The sequence below is a fragment of the Mustela lutreola genome, chromosome 6 (genome assembly GCF_030435805.1).
Source record: "Mustela lutreola isolate mMusLut2 chromosome 6, mMusLut2.pri, whole genome shotgun sequence".
Taxonomy (NCBI): Eukaryota; Metazoa; Chordata; class Mammalia; order Carnivora; family Mustelidae; genus Mustela; species Mustela lutreola.
The window spans coordinates 78,666,487-78,687,277 of record NC_081295.1 but is presented as its reverse complement, the minus strand read 5'-3'; positions in this window follow the sequence as shown (position 1 = coordinate 78,687,277).

Sequence of the window (20,791 nt, the reverse complement as noted above, 5' to 3'; positions counted from 1 at the left end):
ATGATATGTGAATTATATCTCAATAAAGTTGTTTTAAAATAAGGTAGCTAAAATATTTTGTCTAGCAGAATTGTATCTAAAGGCCACATTCACAATTTTGTACCAAAAATGACATAAAATTAAAATAGAAGTGCATAAACAGGCCAATTACTAACCCCCAAACTACTAGAACTCATATAGCAATTCAGCAACGTGGCAGGATACAAAGTCAATGTACAGAAATCAGTGGCTTTCTTGTACACTAACAATGAAAATACAGAAAGGGAAATTAGAGAATCGATTCCATTTACTGTAGCACCAAGAACCATAAGATACCTGGGAATAAACCTAACCAAAGAGGTAAAGGATCTGTACTCGAGGAACAACAGGACACTCATGAAAGAAATTGAAGAAGACACAAAAAGATGGAAGACCATTCCATGCTCTTGGATCGGAAGAATAAATATTGTTAAAATGTCTATACTGCCTAGAGCAATCTATACTTTTAATGCCATTCCGATCAAAATTCCACCGGTATTCTTCAAAGAGCTGGAGCAAATAATCCTAATATTTGTATGGAATCAGAAGAGACCCCGAATCACTAAGGAAATGTTGAAAAACAAAAATAAAGCTAGGAGCATCACGTTACCTGATTTCAAGCTTCATTACAAAGCTGTGATCACCAAGACAGCATGGTACTGGCATAAAAACAGACACATAGACCAGTGGAACAGAGTAGAAAGCCCAGATATGGACCCTCAACTCCATGGTCAATTAATCTTCGACAAAACAGGAAAAAGTATACAGTGGAAAAAAGACAGTCTCTTCAATAAATGGTGCTGGGAAAACTGGACAGCTATATGTAGAAGAATGAAACTCGACCATTCTCTTACACCGTACACAAAGATAAACTCAAAATGGATAAAAGACCTCAACGTGAGACAGGAATCCATCAGAATCCTAGAGGAGAACATAGGGAGTAATCTCTTCGATATCAGCCACAACAACTTCTTTTAAGATATGTCTCCGAAGGCAAAGGAAACAAAAGCCAAAATAAACTTTTGGGACTTCATCAAAATCAAAAGCTTCTGCACAGCAAAGGAAACAGTCAAAAAAACAAAGAGGCAACCCACAGAATGGGAGAAGATATTTGCAAATGACAGTACAGACAAAAGGTTGATATCCAGGATCTATAATGAACTCCTCAAACTCAACACACACGAAACAGGCAAACATATCAAAAAATGGAAAGAAGATATGAACAGACACTTCTCCCATCAAGACATACAAATGGCTATCAGACACATGAAAAAATGTTCATCATCACTAGCCCTCAGGGAGATTCAAATTAAAACCACATTGAGATATCACCTTACACCAGTTAGAATGGCCAAAATTAACAAGACAGGAAACAACATGTGTTGGAGAGGATGTTGGTAGGAATGCAAGTTGGTGAAGCCACTTTGGAGAACAGTGTGGAGATTCCTCAAGAAATTAAAAATAGAACTTCCCTATGACCCTGCATTTGCACTCCTGGGTATTTACCCCAAAGATACAGATGTCATGAAAAGAAGGGCCATCGGTACCCCAATGTTTATAGCAGCAATGGCATGGTCGCCAAACTATGGAAAGAACCAAGATGCCCTTCAATGGACAAATGGATAAGGAAGATGTGGTCCATATACACTAAGGAGTATTATGCCTCTATCAGAAAGGATGAACACCCAACTTTTGTAGCAACATGGACGGGACTGGAAGAGATTATGCTGAGTGAAATAAGTCAAGCAGAAAGAGTCAATTATCATATGGTTTCACTTATTTGTGGAGCATAACAAATATCATGGAGGACAAGGGGTGTTAGAGAGGAAAAGGGAGTTGGGGTAAATTGGAAGGGGAGGTGAATAATGAGAGACTATGGACTCTGAAAAACAATCTGAGGGGTTTGAAGTGGCAGGGGGGTGGGAGGTTGGGGTACCAGGTGGTGGGTATTATAGAGGGCACGGATTGCATGGAGCACTGGGTGTAGTGAAAAAATAATGAATACTGTTTTTCTGAAAATAAATAAATGGGAAAAAAATTTTAAATAAATAAATAAATAAATCATGAAACATACAACTAAAAGCCCACATACAGAAAGAATGGCTCAGTTCTTAGAATTTAAAATCCCACTTGAGTAGTGATATAGAGAAAAATTGCCAGAACTCTGATGGATTATTAACTGGACAAACCCTACTGGATTTATTTTTGAAGATTTGTCCATTAAGCCAAAGGTAGAAATTATGTTGAAAAATATAAAAGCAGCTAATGAGTATTCACACATGCACTTAATTTTTACCTCAATTTAAGTTAGTGCTTATGAGTGGAAGATATGAGATTTAGAGCAGCATGGATTTGAATCTTCTGTAATTTAATAGCTGTGTGACCCGAGGCAATGTACTTCATCTCTCCAAGCTCCAGTGTCGTCATCTCTAAAATAATATGTACTTTATAAGTTGTTGTAAAATAAACAGAAATGCTTTGGGCATATAATAAGCACCAAATTTGCTGTTTTTATGACCCCTACTTCTAAAAACATCAGATGCAGACTGTCATAGCTTGATGTATCTTTTGTCTGGCAACAGATTTCAGGCAGGCATCGGGAAGCAAGCAAATGTCTGCTAATGAGACTGAAACTTTAGTGTCCAATGAGTGATAAATGAGGATGAAAATCTAAAAAACACTCTTTAAATCTCAAATGATTCAGTATCTCATCCAATGGAAAATTATACCAGTCACTCAGACACTGGAGAACCATGAACCAAGGCCATGAAAACATTTCACTTCTCTGTGGATTAAGTGAATATTTGAACATCTATTTCATTATTTGTTGTGTACTCTAATCTATCTTTAAATTTTAAAATGGTTCCTCTTGTGTTTTCTTGTACTTTGGTTTTATCTTGGCAAATACTGGTAAATTTTTTCATCCTCAAGTTTTAGTGTTGGAAGAAAATCTAGGAAAATCTCCATTGTCCCCTCATAACTGGTTATGATGCTTTCAAATTTCTGAGATTATTAATAGAAACAATGTGCAAAAAATGGTGTCATTGAGTTATAAATTATTTTAATAATGACTATACTACTTTCCATTTTGCAAAACAGTTGAAGTGAATATTGCATAGAAAAATATTTGTTGCTACAAAATGAAAATGTCCACTTTTTTTTTTAACATACACATGTTTTGAACTTTGTATAATAAGTAATATCTACCAACACAGTATGGGACAATTTCAATATAATATAAAAGATCAAGAATGTTAGATATGACATCAGATTATTGAGGTTTTATTTCTGCCTCTCCTGCCTGTGAGCTGTAAATTGGGGAAATTTTTTTACCGTGTGCCTTGGTTTTAACCAAATAATAATAATAATGATAATAATAAACCAGGCTACTAGGGCTTCTGCAAGTGAAAACTGTTTAGAAGAAGACTTGGGAGTATCAAAGCTCAATAAAGCTGTTATCAGTTAATAATTACTTAATAATCAGTCAGATCAAGAGGGCAATAAATATCTAGATTTCCTTTCCTGAAACCATGATATCTATTTATGATGATGAAGTAGAAAATGACCTTCTCAGAGGCAGGGGCTGCACCACATCAGACTTTGTACCCCCTTTATCTATACTAGTGCTTGGCATATAGTCCGCACATGATGAACATGTGTGGAACGATCCTCCCCAAGCCTTGGGCATACCTGATTCTTCTCACCATCCAATCTCAGCTTAAATCCTTGCCCCAGAGACCCCTCCTGGTACTACCCAGGTAAAAGCAATTCCTCACTTACCACTCTCCCCTCAGTATCTACCTTACTTTCCTCACATCTCTTACCAACACTGCAAATTATCTTTTTCTTTGTTTACTTATTTGCTATTTTCTATTCTTCCCACTAGAATACAATGTTCCCGGAACTCACGAAACTAGTATACATTTTATTTGCAGTATCATCACAGAACAGTGCAAAGACATGCGAGTTTCTCCACAAATACCTGCCGAATGAAGGAATTTATTTTGGGGTAAAAACGAAGTTTTGTGAAATAAAACAGTAACATGTAAAGGAGATATTTCTCTTCTTCCCATCTTGTTGCATTGTGGGCTTTCCAGGAGGTAGATGTTGTGTTTGAGATGTTTTTCAGAGGGTGTCTTTGGAATCAATACCTATGGGGGTGGAAGGGAGACATAGAATTGACCAAAGGAGAAATGCAGCTGTGATGTGGGACGGCACCCCCAGCCAAAGCCTCAGGTTAGCTTTGGAACTGAAATGTCTCATCCGCTTTCCCGCGTTCTATTGAAACAGCCATGACTTTATACATCCGTCTCAATCAGCCATCATCTGTGCATCACACAAAAAAGGGCATGACCTTGGCAAGGGGAGCTTTCTGCAGCTGTGGGTATCCTGGACAGGCTCAAGGCTGAAAGGGAAATCTGGATGGTGCATCTTTACTTCCACTGCTCATTCCGTTTCCCATTCTTTTTTTTTTTTTTTTTTTTTTTTTCCCCTGTTACGTAGCGGGAAAAGGTTAGGTGTAAACCATTTTTCTTTTCTTTTTCTTTTCTTTTCTTTTCATTTTCTTTTTGCATTTCTCATTCTTTCTTTTAGGCTATTCACTCTATCTCTCAAAAACTTTACTGTGTGTTTTCTATGTGCCAGACACACTCTCAAGTTCTGGAAATTTAACAAGGAACGAAACAGAGCTCTTAACCTCAAGGGGCCAACATTCTAGAAAGGGAAGATAAACTTAGGAAATTTTAAGTGTTACAAAGAAAAATACTTCAGGTGAAGGCAATGAAGTGATATTTTAGCTGACATCTGAAGGAAGTCAGGGAGAAAGTCACGTTTATACTTGGACAAAGAGCATACCAGGAGAAAGAGCATCAAATGGGAAGCACTGGTGTATTCATACAACAGCAGGCAGGGCCCACATGGGAGGGTTGTAGGAAAAGATTAGTGAGGTGGTGAGGGTTGATTTATGAGTTGTATTCTGAAGTTCAAATTTTGGAAACTTAGAGTTTTTTTTCAGTATTTTCCTGACTCTCTGCCCAAAAGTTAGCCTTTTATCCCGACAAGGGATATTTAGTTTGGGATTTAATGAATTCTCCCATTTATATGTTGTTCCATGGACTTATTTGGCTGTTTACAAGTAAAGGACTAGAAAAGTCTCTGTAACCAATGATTGTAATTTTACTTCAACAGCTGAAGTCTCCCAGATGTTTGCTGTTTTTCACTTTCCTGAGAGAGGTTTTGGATGCATCTGCTTGCTGAATTAATATTTTACATATCATTTTCCTTTCCTTGGATGATTTCTGTTCTTTTGAGATTTTTTTTTAATTTTTAATTACTTTTCTTTATATCCTTAGTATTGGTTGTTTGAAATAGGTGTACCATCTAACCTGGTCCACAATACCCCATAAGTTTTGTCACAATAGCAGAACTATGGCTAAATGAAATTAAAACAGAAAAGGCTATGCCCTGCACTTTCATGGGGGGGGGGGCAGGGAATGAGGCATTCTTCTCAGTATTCTTAGAGAAACCAGGTGGCTTTATATTAATAAATATTCTACTTGAACATGTGTAAGTCATCATGCATCACAAAAGAGACAGGCAAACAAGATCAAATTTGTCGGAAGCTAAGACAGAAGACAGGGTGGGATCAGGTAGATCTCAGATCAGGTAGATCTGGGCCCAGAGAAGCCCAGAGTTGCAGAGTCAAATACCTAGTCCCCAATAGCTATGGCAGCACAATAAAAACAAACATGAGCCAACCTCAGTTGGAACAGCTTCTTCAGCATCTGAGTTCACAAATGAGTATTTAATTCTCCTGATACCCCCCAGAAGGATGAGAACTCCTCTGTTTGCTTTCAGAATTTACACCAATGCCAATGGAAGCTTAGAATTATTCTCCTTTAACCAGAGATGAGGAAAGCAAAATAAAATGAGGGGACATATTGCATGATGTTGAACTGAATTAAAAGCTGGAAAGTAATTTCTTAGCAAACAATATATTCTTCATCCTGAAAGTTGGATAACTGGAACAAGGTTCTCTCCCCAGCTCTCTTTCATTAAGGGAAGAACATATTTTCTTTGAAGGCAGAGTAAGTACTCTTTGATATACTCTCACGGGCCCTGATATGAGCTGGAGAATAGTTGGGGTTCACATAAAGGCAGTCTTCAGCAGATGCCCTGTAAATAGTCTCCAGCTGCTGACATTTGAACTCTTATTTTTGTTCTTCTTTGAGGAAGAAGAATATAGGGCTTAGAATGACACTCCATCCATCACAGCCAAAAAATGGATGACTGGGGCCAAAAGAGCCCTGCAAGGCTCTCAGATGGAACTAAAAATTCATAGCATGTAACCAAGACAATAGTAAAATGGGGTCTCAGAAATATTAAATTTCTATTTCTCTAGCTTTCCATATGTTCTTATCTTATTTGATTTTGCACTTGCATCTTCCTCCTAAATTTTTACTTGCCTATGGTCTTCTGTGTTAACCAAGATGCTAACAGGTTAGTACAAATATATGGGACAATGACATGGCCTGTTGTGTTAGGAAGAAATTTTACTGGAATGTAGGACCCAAAGATGATATAAATTTGATAGATGGAAAGAGAGTCAATGTGCCAACTGGAAGAACAAACAAGAACATGCAGTACACACTAAATAGTTTTTGCTGGGAAGCAATGTGTGTGTGGTGGGGGTTAGGAATACAGTGAGGGACGCCTGGGTGACTCAGTTGGTTAAGCAGCTGCCTTCGGCTCAGGTCATGATCCCAGTGTCCTGGGATCAAGTCCCACATCGGGCTCCTTGCTTGGCAGGGAACCTGCTTCTCCCTCTGCCTCTGCCTGCCATTCTGTCTGCCTGTGCTCACTCTCTCTCTGACAAATAAATAAAATCTTAAAAAAAAAAAAAAGGAATACAGTGAAAGAGGAGAAAGTTTAGGTGGTCTAGGGCAGAAGCAAGAAACCTTGGTGTGGATGATAACTATTTTATATATTTTTCTATTTTCAACATGGTTGCATTGTAACTCCTCTCCTTAGTCCCAACTGGTAAGTCCAGCCATCTTCTCCTGCTTTGAGATGAGGAGTTCTTACGCTAAAAGTTTTTGTGGGCGTGGAGAAACAAAAGAGAATCTTCTTTCAGTCCCTGGTCTATAAAATGTAAGCCTCATGTATCATCAAGAGTTCTTTATAAACAGCTGAAATGATTCTATTAAGTAAAGATCAAGATTTATTAGAAAGATACTGAGGAATAACAGAGGCATAGGGACAGATGAACAAACTTTGGGAAATGTAGGAACCTGAATCTTTGGATCTAATTTCAAGATCTCAGGGACCATCTCTTTAGAGTGCTGCAATGGGAAGACTCTGATCCAATCATTTTTCTATTCATCTCTCCTAAGGATACAAATTTCCATGGTAAAAATATGATTGTTCTAGTCTGAAGAACACGTCAACCACTGGAGCGTAGGATGAGGGATGGGAAGGAAGGGGGAGGGGGTCCTCTGATTGCCATCTCAGCAAAATCGTGTGGGATGGGAGAGGGTCAGATATACATCCAAAGAAGGATACCAAGAAGATTAAAACCAGATGAACTCGTTATAAATTGCGAACTGACAGTGCTCATGTTTTCTATGATGGTAACAAAAGAAGGGCAACGAAAAAGGGAGGTTGTGAAGCAGGGGGAGGAAGAAAGAGAGAAAAAATGAATCATTTGAAATGTCAGGAAGTTCAAAAGATGCTTGGTTTGTAGCTCAGGGCACTACTGCAAATTCCTGGCACACAAGTATTTGAAACAAAGAAAATAACAAATAATGCATCTATTGTTCTTTGAAAGAAAACATTGAGTATGACTTTGTGTCTTGGAAAATTCTCTTGAAACTTATTTTGGTAACTCTATTTCATTATGTAGTTTGTATCTATTTTTCCCCATTTACATGTTTTACAATCCAAACTTAATACTTAAAGTGAGTTAATGGCAAAAATAAAGACGAGGTCATTTAGAGAAGATTTTTCTGCATTGCATCAGAGTAAATTGAAAAGGCTCATCTTTAGTTCCCCTCAGAGTCAAATAGCACACAGGATACTTTTGCAAGCTCCTCACAGAAAGCCATTACTGAACTCAAGTCCCATCAGTCACTCCACCCTGACCTAGAACTTTTATAAAAGTTCTGTTTTTGTTTGCTTGGTGCCAGTTAAAATAAGGGACTCATAAAACTTTATTAGAAGAGTTGATTTATGTTATTTTAAGAAAAATTGTTAAACCTAATTTTATGTTTTAATTTAACTTTTTCCATTGTTCCTATTTTTACATGCAAAATATGTTAACACTTTGACCAGCCTTGTTGCTATCTTTTCCTAAAGTATCACAATCCATGGTAACAGCACAAATGTTCATTAATAGGACACTGATTAAATAATAGCTTATGCATATATGGAATACTATGTGAAAGTTAAAAAGAATAGTGTAGGTCCACCTATACTGTCAATGGCACAATGCAAAAAGCAAGTTTCACAACATACCAGATATTTTGTAACTTATATAACTTATATAAAAATTAAACAAAATGAAAATTACATACATATATGTATAAGTGCATTGAAGAGGGTCTAGAAGTGAGAAGGGTATGCATCTGGGGAGGAAACTAGATTGGACCTAGGGAAAATTATACAATTACTTTTTGGTATTATTTGACTTGTAATGGGAACATATTACTGACACAATTAAAAATAAATTTTAGGGGCACCTGGGTGGCTCAGTGGGTTAAGCCACTGCCTTCGGCTCAGGTCATGATCTCGGGGTCCCGGGATCAAGTCCTGCATAGGGCTCTCTGCTCAGCAGGGATCCTGCTTCCTCCTCTCTCTCTCTCTCTGCCTGCCTCTCTGCCTACTTGTGATCTCTCTCTGTCAAATAAATAAATAAAATCTTTAAAAAAAATAAAAAAATAAAAAATAAAAATAAATTTTGTTTAAAATAATCATTACCTAAAGGGTTAAAAAAAAATAATAGTGAAAACAGGGGCACTTGGGTGGCTCAATAAGTTGAGTTCTTGATTTCAGCTAGGTCATGACAGGGTTGTGAGATCAAGGCCAGTGTCAGGTCCCATGCCCAGCGGGGTGTTTGCTTGAGATTCTCTGTTTCTTCCTTTCCCTATGCCCCTCCCCCTGCTTGCTCCCTCTCTCTCAAATAAATAAAATCTTAAAAAAAATAAAACCTAGTGAAAACAACATGAATAGTTATCTTCATTACTACAAATCCTTAGTTAATTCAAGTTCACTCTAATCAAAATGCACTGTTCTGTCTTCCCAATTAATAACAAGTTTTTAAAAACCAAAGGTCAAGTCCATAATTCCAACTGTTTGGCCCCTCTAGCATTGGGTACGGGTATACTGCCATGATTAATGTGCAGGCAGTACTCTAAGGGTCAATACTCAAATTGAGTTCTACCTATTTGTATAGTAATTTTGTCTTGTATTCCAGAAACTTGGTTACAGTATTCATTGAGATAATACAGGTATTCTCAACAAACGTAACATAAAATTCAATACAGAACTCTTCCTGAGCAACTACCATGAGCTGGACACTACAATCAGAGCTTTGAATATAAATAACAAATATTGCTCAATAGTCTTAACAAGCTGCTGCAGCAAGTCAGGTATTCCCAATCCTTTCAAATTCTCAGAATCACCTTAGAATCTTTTTAACAAGAGATTCTCATTCAATTAATAAAAGAATGAGCCCCAAGCATCACTTTTGTTTAAAGGCTCCCCATTGATTCTGCACATAAATATTTCATTAGCAAAATATAATATTATAATTCATATGCCACTCACCCTAACCTGGTACCTTGAAATACCTCTATAAATTCTGAATATTTAAGTATTAATCAAAAGCATTATATTGAGAACATGGTCTTAAACAAAGGCTGAGATGAAAGCTGCAGCAGATCATGTACAAAGTGTCTTCTGGAAACAGTATGTGTTCTACGACACATTCACTACATTACTCACTGATGCAATTGGCATTTCCTTGCTTTCATTAGTTTCAGTCTGACCTTTCATGAAATTCTTTCATATTCCTTAATTTACACGGAAGATAATGTGGTCTGAGGGCCACACCTGGAGCCGAGATATGCCATAGTTCTAATCCCAGCTCTATGGTTAACTCTCACTGTGATCCTTGAAAATAAATAATTCTAAGATTTGTACCTACAGAGTGAGTCAAATTAGATAGCAGTCCTGGTAACTTTGAGAAATGAAATGCAAAAATATGACGATCACATAGGAATGATCATATGTGTTTACTTTGGGTACTATAAATCCAAAATGGAAATGACAACTTGAAGAACAGCTATTTCAAAAGAACTATCCAGTCTTCTTGTCAATAAAGGAAAAGAAATCTTCTCTTATTAAGAAAAAATTCTACTCCAGGGACGCCTGGGTGGCTCAGTTGGTTAAGCGGCTGCCTTCAGCTCAGGTCATGATCCCAGCGTCTTGGGATCGAGTCCCACATCAGGCTCCTTGCTCGGCAGGGAGCCTGCTTCTCCCTCTGCCTCTAGCCTGCCACTCTGTCTGCCTGTGCTTGTGCTCTGTATCTCTCTCTCTCTAACAAATAAAAAAAAAAAAAAAAAAGAAAGAAAAAGAAAAAATTCTACTCCAGATGCATATTAAAACAGAAAGGTAGAATATATGTGGCTGACATTATATGACAAGAACAGTTATAAAACAGTGCATGACACATCAAGATATCCGAAAGCCTTACTTTAACTGAAGTACTGATTCATTGAGAAGTCTGAGTGTTTTTAACTGCTGTGTCCTATTTAGTTTCAGCAGGTTTTTTAAAAAATTAGATCTTGAAAATAATGTTCTTGATTTTGCAGTAGTATAAAAACATAACTATGTATGTTGATAGGTCACTATCACATCTCTGCAGTTGTTAAATGCATAGACATTGCTCTTCACCTGGTAAATAAAAATGAGGAAGGAAAATAAGAGTCATCAATGTAGCTCAAATAACCAAATATTAAAGTTTATTATCCCGAGTCAATATTTCTTTATCACTGATTCCAAAGTAGTTAAGAAACACATAAAAGCTGATTCTTTTATATTATTCTAAATATTTATTTTAGCATTTTATAATCAGTTTACAGAAAGGGAGTATGTATTTTAAAAAATTTCACCAGTTAACAAATATATTCTTTGTGCAAAATGTAGTTAATGTATTTGTATTTATTTAATAAAGGAATTACATTAAGCATAGTGCTGAATTCATTTGTTAAGCTGAGATTAAACATTATTTTAAAAATTTCAATGTTTTCGGGGCACCTGGGTGGCTCAGTGGGTTAAAGCCTCTGCCTTCCGCTCAGGTCATGATCCCAGGGAGCCTGCTTCCTCCCCTCTCTCTCTCTCTGCCTGCCTCTCTGCCTACTTGTGATTTCTCTCTCTCTGTCAAATAAATAAAAATCTTAAAAAAAATTTTTTTTCAATGTTTTCTCTCCTTTCATCCTTCTTTCCTTTCCCCATACTGTAACCTAAATTGCTTCAAGAACATAAACTAGCTTTGGAAAATAATTTTTTGCTGACACAAATGACAATAATTCAAACAGATTAAATTTCACTTTCTAATCTTAAAGGCTTTTTGAAAAAATAGAAATTTGTTGGGAAAGTAATAATTTGGTGTTTACTGAACCTCAAACATTCAGAAGGAATCTTTGATCTCTTCTTTGCTCTTATAAATCTCTCAGGAACAAACCATATTTTAGTAACATAAAATCAGGTCACAACTCTCCCCTTCACTGTTCAGATAATTTTCTCTATGTTAGACCATTTTAAAAGAGCATCTCATCTAAAACCCCACAATATCTTCCTGGAGTTAATTATCATAAAGCTTTGATATGTAGGATAAGAAAGAATGGAAAATTAAAAGAAAAACTAAAAAAAAAGGAAAACGATATTTTAAGAGGCTGTTTTTGTAATTTTATTTATTAAATTCAATTCATAAATAAAAATAATTTTTATTCATCTTCTGTAATTTCTTTTTTGAGATTGTATGAAGGATCAGCTAATTTTTATCACATCTTTATCTGCCATGAATCTAGGTTTTCCTTTCGCCAAAATGGTGAAATACATTTAAAGATCACCTCAGTATTTCCTGATAATTTTGAAGAAAAGCAAAACAAAAACAAAACAAATTCTGTAGTCTAGGTTATACATATAAAAATAGCACGATCTGTATTACTTTTTTTCTTTTGGCTCTTTTGTCTTTTGGACAACTCTGTCCATTTATCTTCCTCTAAACCGAGAGACGCATGACAGAACTCCCTGGTGCACCATGGCTGTCCAGAGTTAGTAGAGCAAATGAAATACATTGAGGGAGGGAGGACCATAGCGCAAGAATCATGTTTAATATGTGTCTACTTTAATTTGTCTCATTACTTTTGAAAAGTTAACTGGATATAAGAAATCAAATTTTTTGACAAGTTTATACATTATGTTATGTTCACCACAAATATAGCTACTATCTCTCCCATTACATTGTTACAATATTATTGATTGTATTACTTAGTCTCTGCTTTTTATTCCCATGACTTACTCATTCCATACCTGGAGGCTTCACTCCCCTTCACCCAATTTACCCACTGCCTCACACCATCAATTTGTTCTCTGTACTTATAGTTCTAATTCTGCTCTTTGTTTATTCATTTTTTAATATTCCATTTATGAAAGGAATCATATCGTGTTTAACTTTTTCATCTCACTTATTTTACTTGGCATAATATCCTCTAAATCCATCCATGTTGTCTCAAATGGCATGATCTCATCTTTCTTTATAACTATGAAATATATATATATATATATACACATACATTCCTACACTGCATTTTCCTTCTCCATTTGTCTGCTGTTGGACACTTAGGAAACTGGACTACTTTCTAACACCATACACAGAAATAAACTCAAAATAGATAAAAGACCTAACTAAACATGAGACCTGAAACCATAAAAATCCTAGAAGACAACACAAGCAGTGATTTCTCTGACATCAGCTATAGAAATATTGTCCTAGATATGGCTCCTAAGCCAAGGGAAATGAAAGTAAAAATAAATAATTGGGACTATCTCAAAATGAAAATTTTGCACATCAAAGGAAACCATCAACAAAACAGAAAACCTATGGAAAGGGAGAAGATACATGCACAAATATCTTTGCTGATATATGATGATAAATGATATATCTGATAAGGAGTTAGTACCAAAACATATAAATAACTTACATAACTCAACAGCAAAAATAGAAACACCAAAATTTTTTTTTAAATGAGCAAAGGACCTGAGTAGACAGTTTTCCAAAGAAGACATACAGATGGCCAACAGACATATGAAAAGATGCTCAATGTCACTCATCACCAGGGAAATGCAAATTAAAACCACAATGGGATATGACCTCATGCCTGTCAGAATGGCTAAAATAAAAAAGACAAGATATAACAAGTGTTGGTGAGGATGTAGAGAGAAATGAACCCTTGTGCACTGTTGGTGGGAATGTAAATCAGTACAGCTACTGTGGAAAACATTGTGGAGGTTCCTCAAAAAATTAAAAATAGAAATACCATATGATCCAATAATACTCTTCCTGAGTATTTACCCAAGGAAAATGAAAACAATAGCTCAAAAGATTTTTTTCTTTATTCTTCGGTTGCATTCATGAGTAGTTAAGTAATATCACTTACTCAACTACGTACATGCATCAAATTTGAGAATTTCTCTTACGATGTTTTTGAGGAATTTATAGCCATTAGATAAAAATTTTATTTAGACTTTCATGGTTAAAAACAATTAAAAGTTAGTTTTTCAAGTAATAAATTGGAATCAATTCAAATCAACATTTGTTCTGTGAAGAAGACCGTTGTTCATCACACTTTTTAAACTTTGGTTCTAATGAAGTAACATCTATGTGTACACCGTGAAAAGTATTAGATTACTATAGTGGGTATTTCATTATAGGACTGTCTCATGAGTATAGAAATTAAAACAAAAAATTAAAATAATGATAAGTGTGCACATTAAAAGTGGTATTGTTCTATTCCAGCGTTTTAAAAATGCTACATTTCAGGTTTGCATCTTATCAATTGACTTTTTGTATTGTATTGTTTTGCGTCAGTGTGTCCATTCCAGAAAAAAACAAAATCACATGAAAGCTGTATTTCCCAGGCCAGCGTATACTTGGCCCTAACTTTAAAAAAAATAAAATAGGGGAGGAAGTGCGTAGGTTTTGCATAAATATACATGGAACAAATGAAACAGTTTTGTGATGAAGCAAATTGTTTGCATGTGTGGCTTTATCTTTATAGCCAAAATGGCTTACTCCGTCAAACATGCGAGCTGACTCTGGCTCTTGCTCTAGAAATTATCCCAAGCTATGTCATGTTGCCCACAACACCTCCCAACTTTGCTAGAACAATTTAACTCTGCACATTTACATGTAGCAGGTACCGTGCTAGGCTCTGTTCTAGAAACTGCAGATGATGATGCCAAAGAAAGATTCTCTAGAGGGCTCACAGGGCCACAGGCTTAAGTAGTTACCAAACAAAGTAGCATTTATGAAATCCATGGGGATTCAAAGATCAGAGATATTCTGCCCAATTTAAGGGGGTGAGATGATAATAGAAAAGGGTTTCTTAGAAGAGTGCCTAAGGAATATAGAGGAATTCAAGTAGTGAAGATAGTACAAGAGGAGTAAAGAGGCAGGAAACTCAGGAAGAAGAGGTAAGGGCTGAGAATTTAATGGTAAGCTAGGGATAAAGAACAGGATTAGAAACTTGTACTTTGATTTCTCAAGCAAGACATGAGCCAATTAAACGAGGAGCAGCCTTGCTTTGTCATGGTAGAACTGCTCATTAACAATTAAAAAGGAAAATCCCTTTCACATGACTGGATACAGCTCCTTAACTCAGTTCAATGAAGCATTCAAGGTCAATATAACTTAATGGACTTACTTAGAACTGATTTTATCGCTTTATATATTTTTGAAACTGAATACTTTCTTTTCTATATATTCAATAATTTAAAATGTAACCTAACTGAGCAAGCAATATCCCAATGGGTCATTACTGCTTCATTCATGAAATGCACATGTTATGTCTCTACTCTACTAAACAACTTGTTTATTCAGAGGTAAATTTCTTGGCTTTTTCTAGACCCAAATCCCAATTTTCTCATCAGCATTTTCATTTTTCTATCATCATTTGTCATTAACTAGGAATCAAAATTACTCTGTAGTATTTATTAATACTTCATATTATTTCATATAGTATTTCATATGTGTGACTCCTCTGCTCTTAAATATATCTGGAGGATGAGTGACTTTCATCACTTTTAAAAGGAACCCATAAATTAATATGGGGCTGCTGCAATAATTTCCATATTTTTAATTTAATTTTTACTATAGCTTCATAGAGTCATATTACTTATCTGATTATTAATGAAAAAACTGATGATCATTAAAGTAAAGTAATTTGCCCACAAGCTAGTTGCCCACAGGTATGGCTGCTATTCAAGTGCTAGCCTATTAAATTCCAAACCACATATTCTTTCAATTATATTACAGTGTCTTTCAAAGAAAAGACAGACTTGTGAAATGAGACACTAATTCTGTTTCATATACATATATATATGAGATATATGTGTATATATATATATATATATACACACAAACACACACACACATATATATATAAATTATTTCTGGGATTCATTTATTATTGGTGTTCTGTCTATTCATTTCAGGTCAGGCATAACATTAGATTTTACAATATCAAATGGCATTATCTATTTCATAAATCAAAAAAAGCAGTTCATGGATATTCCTTTATTATTATCTGCACCCTGAAATTGATGAAGCACCAACTATTTCATATCAACAGTGACATAAACTCAGCAGTGTTTGGAATTAGAACATCCAACATTCTTTCCCCAAATTGGAAATTTATTTTTCCCAAGAAATTTTTCACATAATTTAAAAACCATGTTTTGTTTAAAAGATAATAGTGCAGTTTAACCCAAATAGTGCTGACTCACACTCAGACTCATAAAAAAAATTCTTTAGTAAGGGTTATGGTGAATAAACATATTTGGAAGACCAAATAATTTTTATTTTTTTCATAAATACAATAATTAATGGAGTATAAATTAATTCAATCCTTGGAGCATTTAGGGTTCATTTAAAACCAAGGAACTATAGGCCGCACACATGTATAGCAAAAACACAGAAGGAAGAAAGAAAGGGAAAACGGGAATATGGAATGAAAGAATGGAGAAAGGAAGGAAAAGAGAGAAGTGGAAGAAAGAAGCAGGGAAAGGAAGGAAGAAAAGAGAGAAACTGGGGAGGAAATATTTATCTGATATTGTCATATTTCTTTTCAGTGTTAAATAGTCTCTTCATGTATATTACCTGACATTTCCTCACAACTCTGCATCTGATACCATGAGTCTACTGTAGAGCTAAATAAAGAGATTCAGATTGTGACTTAAAGTAATTCAAAATGAGGATAGCTACCTAAAATGTTTCTAAAACAACTTAGGGTATAAATTGTAGTGCAGCTGTGAGTTTCATCATATCTTCCTATGCAAAGTACAGGTACTTCCCTCTCCATCACTGGTTCTCATACTTTAGCCTGTACCAAACTAACCCGGAAGTCTTGGCAAAACACAGAATGCTGGGCCCCATCCCCAGAGTTTCCAATACAAGAGGTCTGAGTCAAGGCCCACGAATTTGTGTTTCTCACCTTCCCAGGTGATGCTAGTCTGGGACCACCTTTGACCATTATAGCCCATCCTCTGGAGGGTTGTTTTCTGAGCATGACACCTCTGTGTGGGACGTCTTTGTATCAGCCACTACTTCTCACATCATATGTGAGCTAGTATTACAAATTAGGAAGTTAAATCTGATTTTTTTCCTTCCCCATTTTTAATGTTTCCCACACGAGAGAGCTCCTAGGTGGCACAGGCCAGAACACACACAATCCAAGAGCCAACATGCATGGCCGACCTCCAGTCCTCTGCTCTGGCAGTCCTTCCTGCCTTCATGGGCACCCAAAAGTGTCATATCAAGGACTCAATATCTCTTAACGCTCACACTGCCTGCAATTCTTCTGAGCAAGATTTATTCCTACATATTAAGGAGAATTTGCCAAACATTTCCTTTGTTCAACTGTAAAAAAAAAAATTATCCGATTTTTTTTTTCGGTAATTGCCAAAAAGCAATGAGTGACTTTTCTGTTTACTGAGCTGGGGAGCACATAAGGGTGGAAGGTGGTCTGGGTAACACTTGGTGGGGAGGACAGGGCAAGTCCAGTTCCCAGGGTAGATAAAAATAGGAAGAGTAGGATGGATAGACAGACAGAGTAATATGGCTATTAGTTCTGGAAGGTGTGGGAGAAGATAGCCCAGAAAGATGAGCTCTCTCTTCCACCTGCATCCTTAATGCACTAAGATCCCCAGGGTACAACAGTGGATGAAGTGTGTTGGCAGCAAGGTAGGGAGCAGAGGGGGCAGAGCTATTGCAGCAAGATAGCTGCGATAGACCAGACAGGGGATTTTTTTTTTTTCATATTTTAGTTTGGATATTTGGATTAACTATCAACCAAAACCTTTTCTGGAAAGACCAAGGAAAGCTACAAAGACAGGTGAGACTAACTTGCCTCATTCTGCGTCCACACTGACGGAAGAGCGCTTCAAGTTCCTACTGCTCCCTGACCTCCTGACCAGTGATGGGGTGACTGCTGGGGTTTTCGGTGGGCCACACCGATTTTTTTCAGAGCAAGAGAATATTCTCAAGAAAAGAGTTTAGCAGATGCTCTTAAGATATCTTTGGAAAAGTATCATCGATAGGAAATGAGAGTATTGACAATACTTTCGAGCCATTTGCATAAAAAAAGTGTAACACTTTCGGACTGCATGAATGTCGCTGGGTCTTGAGCTTGTTCAAGAAGTCCTGCAAGAAAGAAGCGCCAGTTTCGTCTTTCAAAAATCTCCTATACTATTTTCTTAATCCGTAAATTTTAAATAATAAAGACTCCAGTCCCTCCCAATCCAGACTAAAGCGAAGCAGCCGTGACTGGGAATCTCATTGTCGTTGATTTTTCTTCACTGTCATCTATTGTTCTCTGAGTATTTCTCCATAAGAAATATTTGAATGAACAACAGGAAACATCATGAATCTTGCACCTGCAAGAAATATTTCACATATTCCTTTTTGTACATTTTGTTATTTTCCTCTGAACTGATATTCTTTCCAGTTTATGCAGGAAATATCATTAAGCATTTCAGAACATAGACATTTTACCTTCAAAACTTTTGGCACTTCAGTCCTAATATTGTTGTTATGGGGCTATAAATCTAAAATGGGTGCAGCTTTGGTGGTATAGTGGTGAGCATAGCTGCCTTCTAAAATGGGATTAATTTCTCTTTCCAGTGCCTATCAGTTGCAATTTGGGAGAAGTTCCTTTATATTTCTGTCCTGGGGATCCAATCTCATAGCAAAGCAAAATTAGTTTTTCTTTTGAACAATGCTTCCAAGTCCCTTAGTTTGCACATCACAGAAAGGCAATATTATGTCATTGCATTTTTCTGAGGTGTTGAGACATATCCTCAAAGTACTTGAACCAAATGCCTTAAAGTCATCAATGTGAATTTTTCCTAATATGTTATTATTATAATTACATGTAATCAATGCTTTTTGGATTGTGAACCTTTGTTATAAATAATGCAGCACTTGATCATCGCAACAATTCTGTAGTTATCCTACTTTGTGGGTTTAAAATAAAACTGAGGTTCAAGAAGATGAATGGACTTGCCTTTAATCAGGTAATGAGGGGGTAATGGCAAAGGATTTTGGAGGCACTCCATACCCTAAGGTTGAACCTGTGCTTGCCTTCTAATAGAACATAACTCTAAGATGCTTACCTCAACAGTCGTCAGGACACAGAGGATGGGGGTTCACCTTGAGAAGTCCTGAACATGGTCTTGTTGCATAGCACCAATTTCTAGAATCTCCTCCTTTGGCTCCTCTCTTTCTCCCTTCCCCCTTCCTCCTCTCTTTTTCTCCACCTCACTATCATCATCTTCCTCCTTTTTCTAGACCAAGTCTAAATTGAGTAGCTTAACTCCTAGTTCAGAATAAATTCTTTAGGGCCCAGCAGCACAGGACATTATTGAGGGACGGATCCTCACACTCATCCAGTCCACTGTGTCACGTCAGCTCCTCCCTGATGGAGGACCAGGTATGAGAACTCTTTCTGAGCTATGTGGCTGATCCTGGACAGGGTGTTTGCAAGTTCCCACAGAAGAGACACAGAGTGTTTTATCAGTGACAGTCAAAAGAGCTCGTTCTCATTTCTCTAGGTACAGATACAGAGACCTAGATGCTGTTGTTAACTACTTTCATTCATAAAACTCTGTTCTCTAAATAAAAATGTTCAAATATTTAAGAACAAATCTAACCCCCAAAATAGACGTGTTACAGGCTGTCACAGCAACATTTCATATAATTAACTATACGATGGCCCAGAAAGATGAGTTCCCTCTTCCACCTGCCTCAGATCCTAGGGCTGCCACAGTCATTGGAGTGCATTGTTGGCAAGGTCGGGAACAGAGGGGAGAGATGGTACCACATCAAGACAGCTGCAATGAACCAGAAGGGCGACTTTTTTCATACTTTAGATTGAATATTTGGATTACCTATCAGCCAGAGCCACTTGTCTTTAAACAGAACATTTTGTCTCTTTCACATTTGATAAATAAAAGTCTTAGATTTAGAGTCGTTCTGACTTCACTATTCCCTTTACGTTTCACTTATGTGAAATCCAGGATAGGATGAATAAAATCCCTGGGTAGCCCCCTCCCAACAATCTCGTCCTATCTTTAAGCCTATATAATCATTTTACTGTTTAGGGAAGGTGATATGAACCTAATGAGGAGATTTTCTGCCTGCGTTTTCACTGCATGACTCTGAGCTAGAAACCCTTGTGCCGTTTGCATGACAAAGGGAAGAGCTAGCAGGTACTAAAATACCCCTGGAAAAAAACAGCTTAGGCAACTGGTAGGAAGGCAGTCTGCAGCGAAAAATCAAAAGATCAGCACCGCCACCAGAACAGGAATTTCTTTCTAGGTAAGACCCTTGCCTTATGTCTGGAAAGTAAACCAAAAGCCATCCGAGGGTAGGACCAAGTCCTACCTCCTTTTAATCTCCTTTTTCTCTACAGCTTCTTGTCTAGGAAGAATGTGCACTATTTGTTACTTTACTGGCTTTTCTTGTTTTTCTCCAGCTGACAATTTAACTCTCTTCCTTGGAGGAAACATTCTCATGTGTTGTTTGAAAAAGAAAACGTCCCTCTACCTTCAGGGAGCTGGTTTATAATACACAGCTCTAAGGAGAGGCAGAGAAGAAATGAAAATGTAGGTCTCCCATATGTACTCTATATGAACCATATATGTATCTATGAAATTTACGTGGTTTAAAAATGGCACAACATAGTGCTAGGGTCAAGTTTATCCACTCAACACCACAGTGGAACCATACTGCCCATGATACAAATGCTCCTTCTTCCTCCAGATTATTCAGCTCTGAAAAATCGTAAGAATTTGTATATAAACATAGATAATTAGAGCAGGTCGGCACATTTGTTCCGTATGGGTAAATACAACTACAAGTTATCAAGTGAGCCTCTACTCTGACCCAGACAGGTACTGAAGACAGGTTCTACTTTCAAGTTGTTCGTACTTTAGA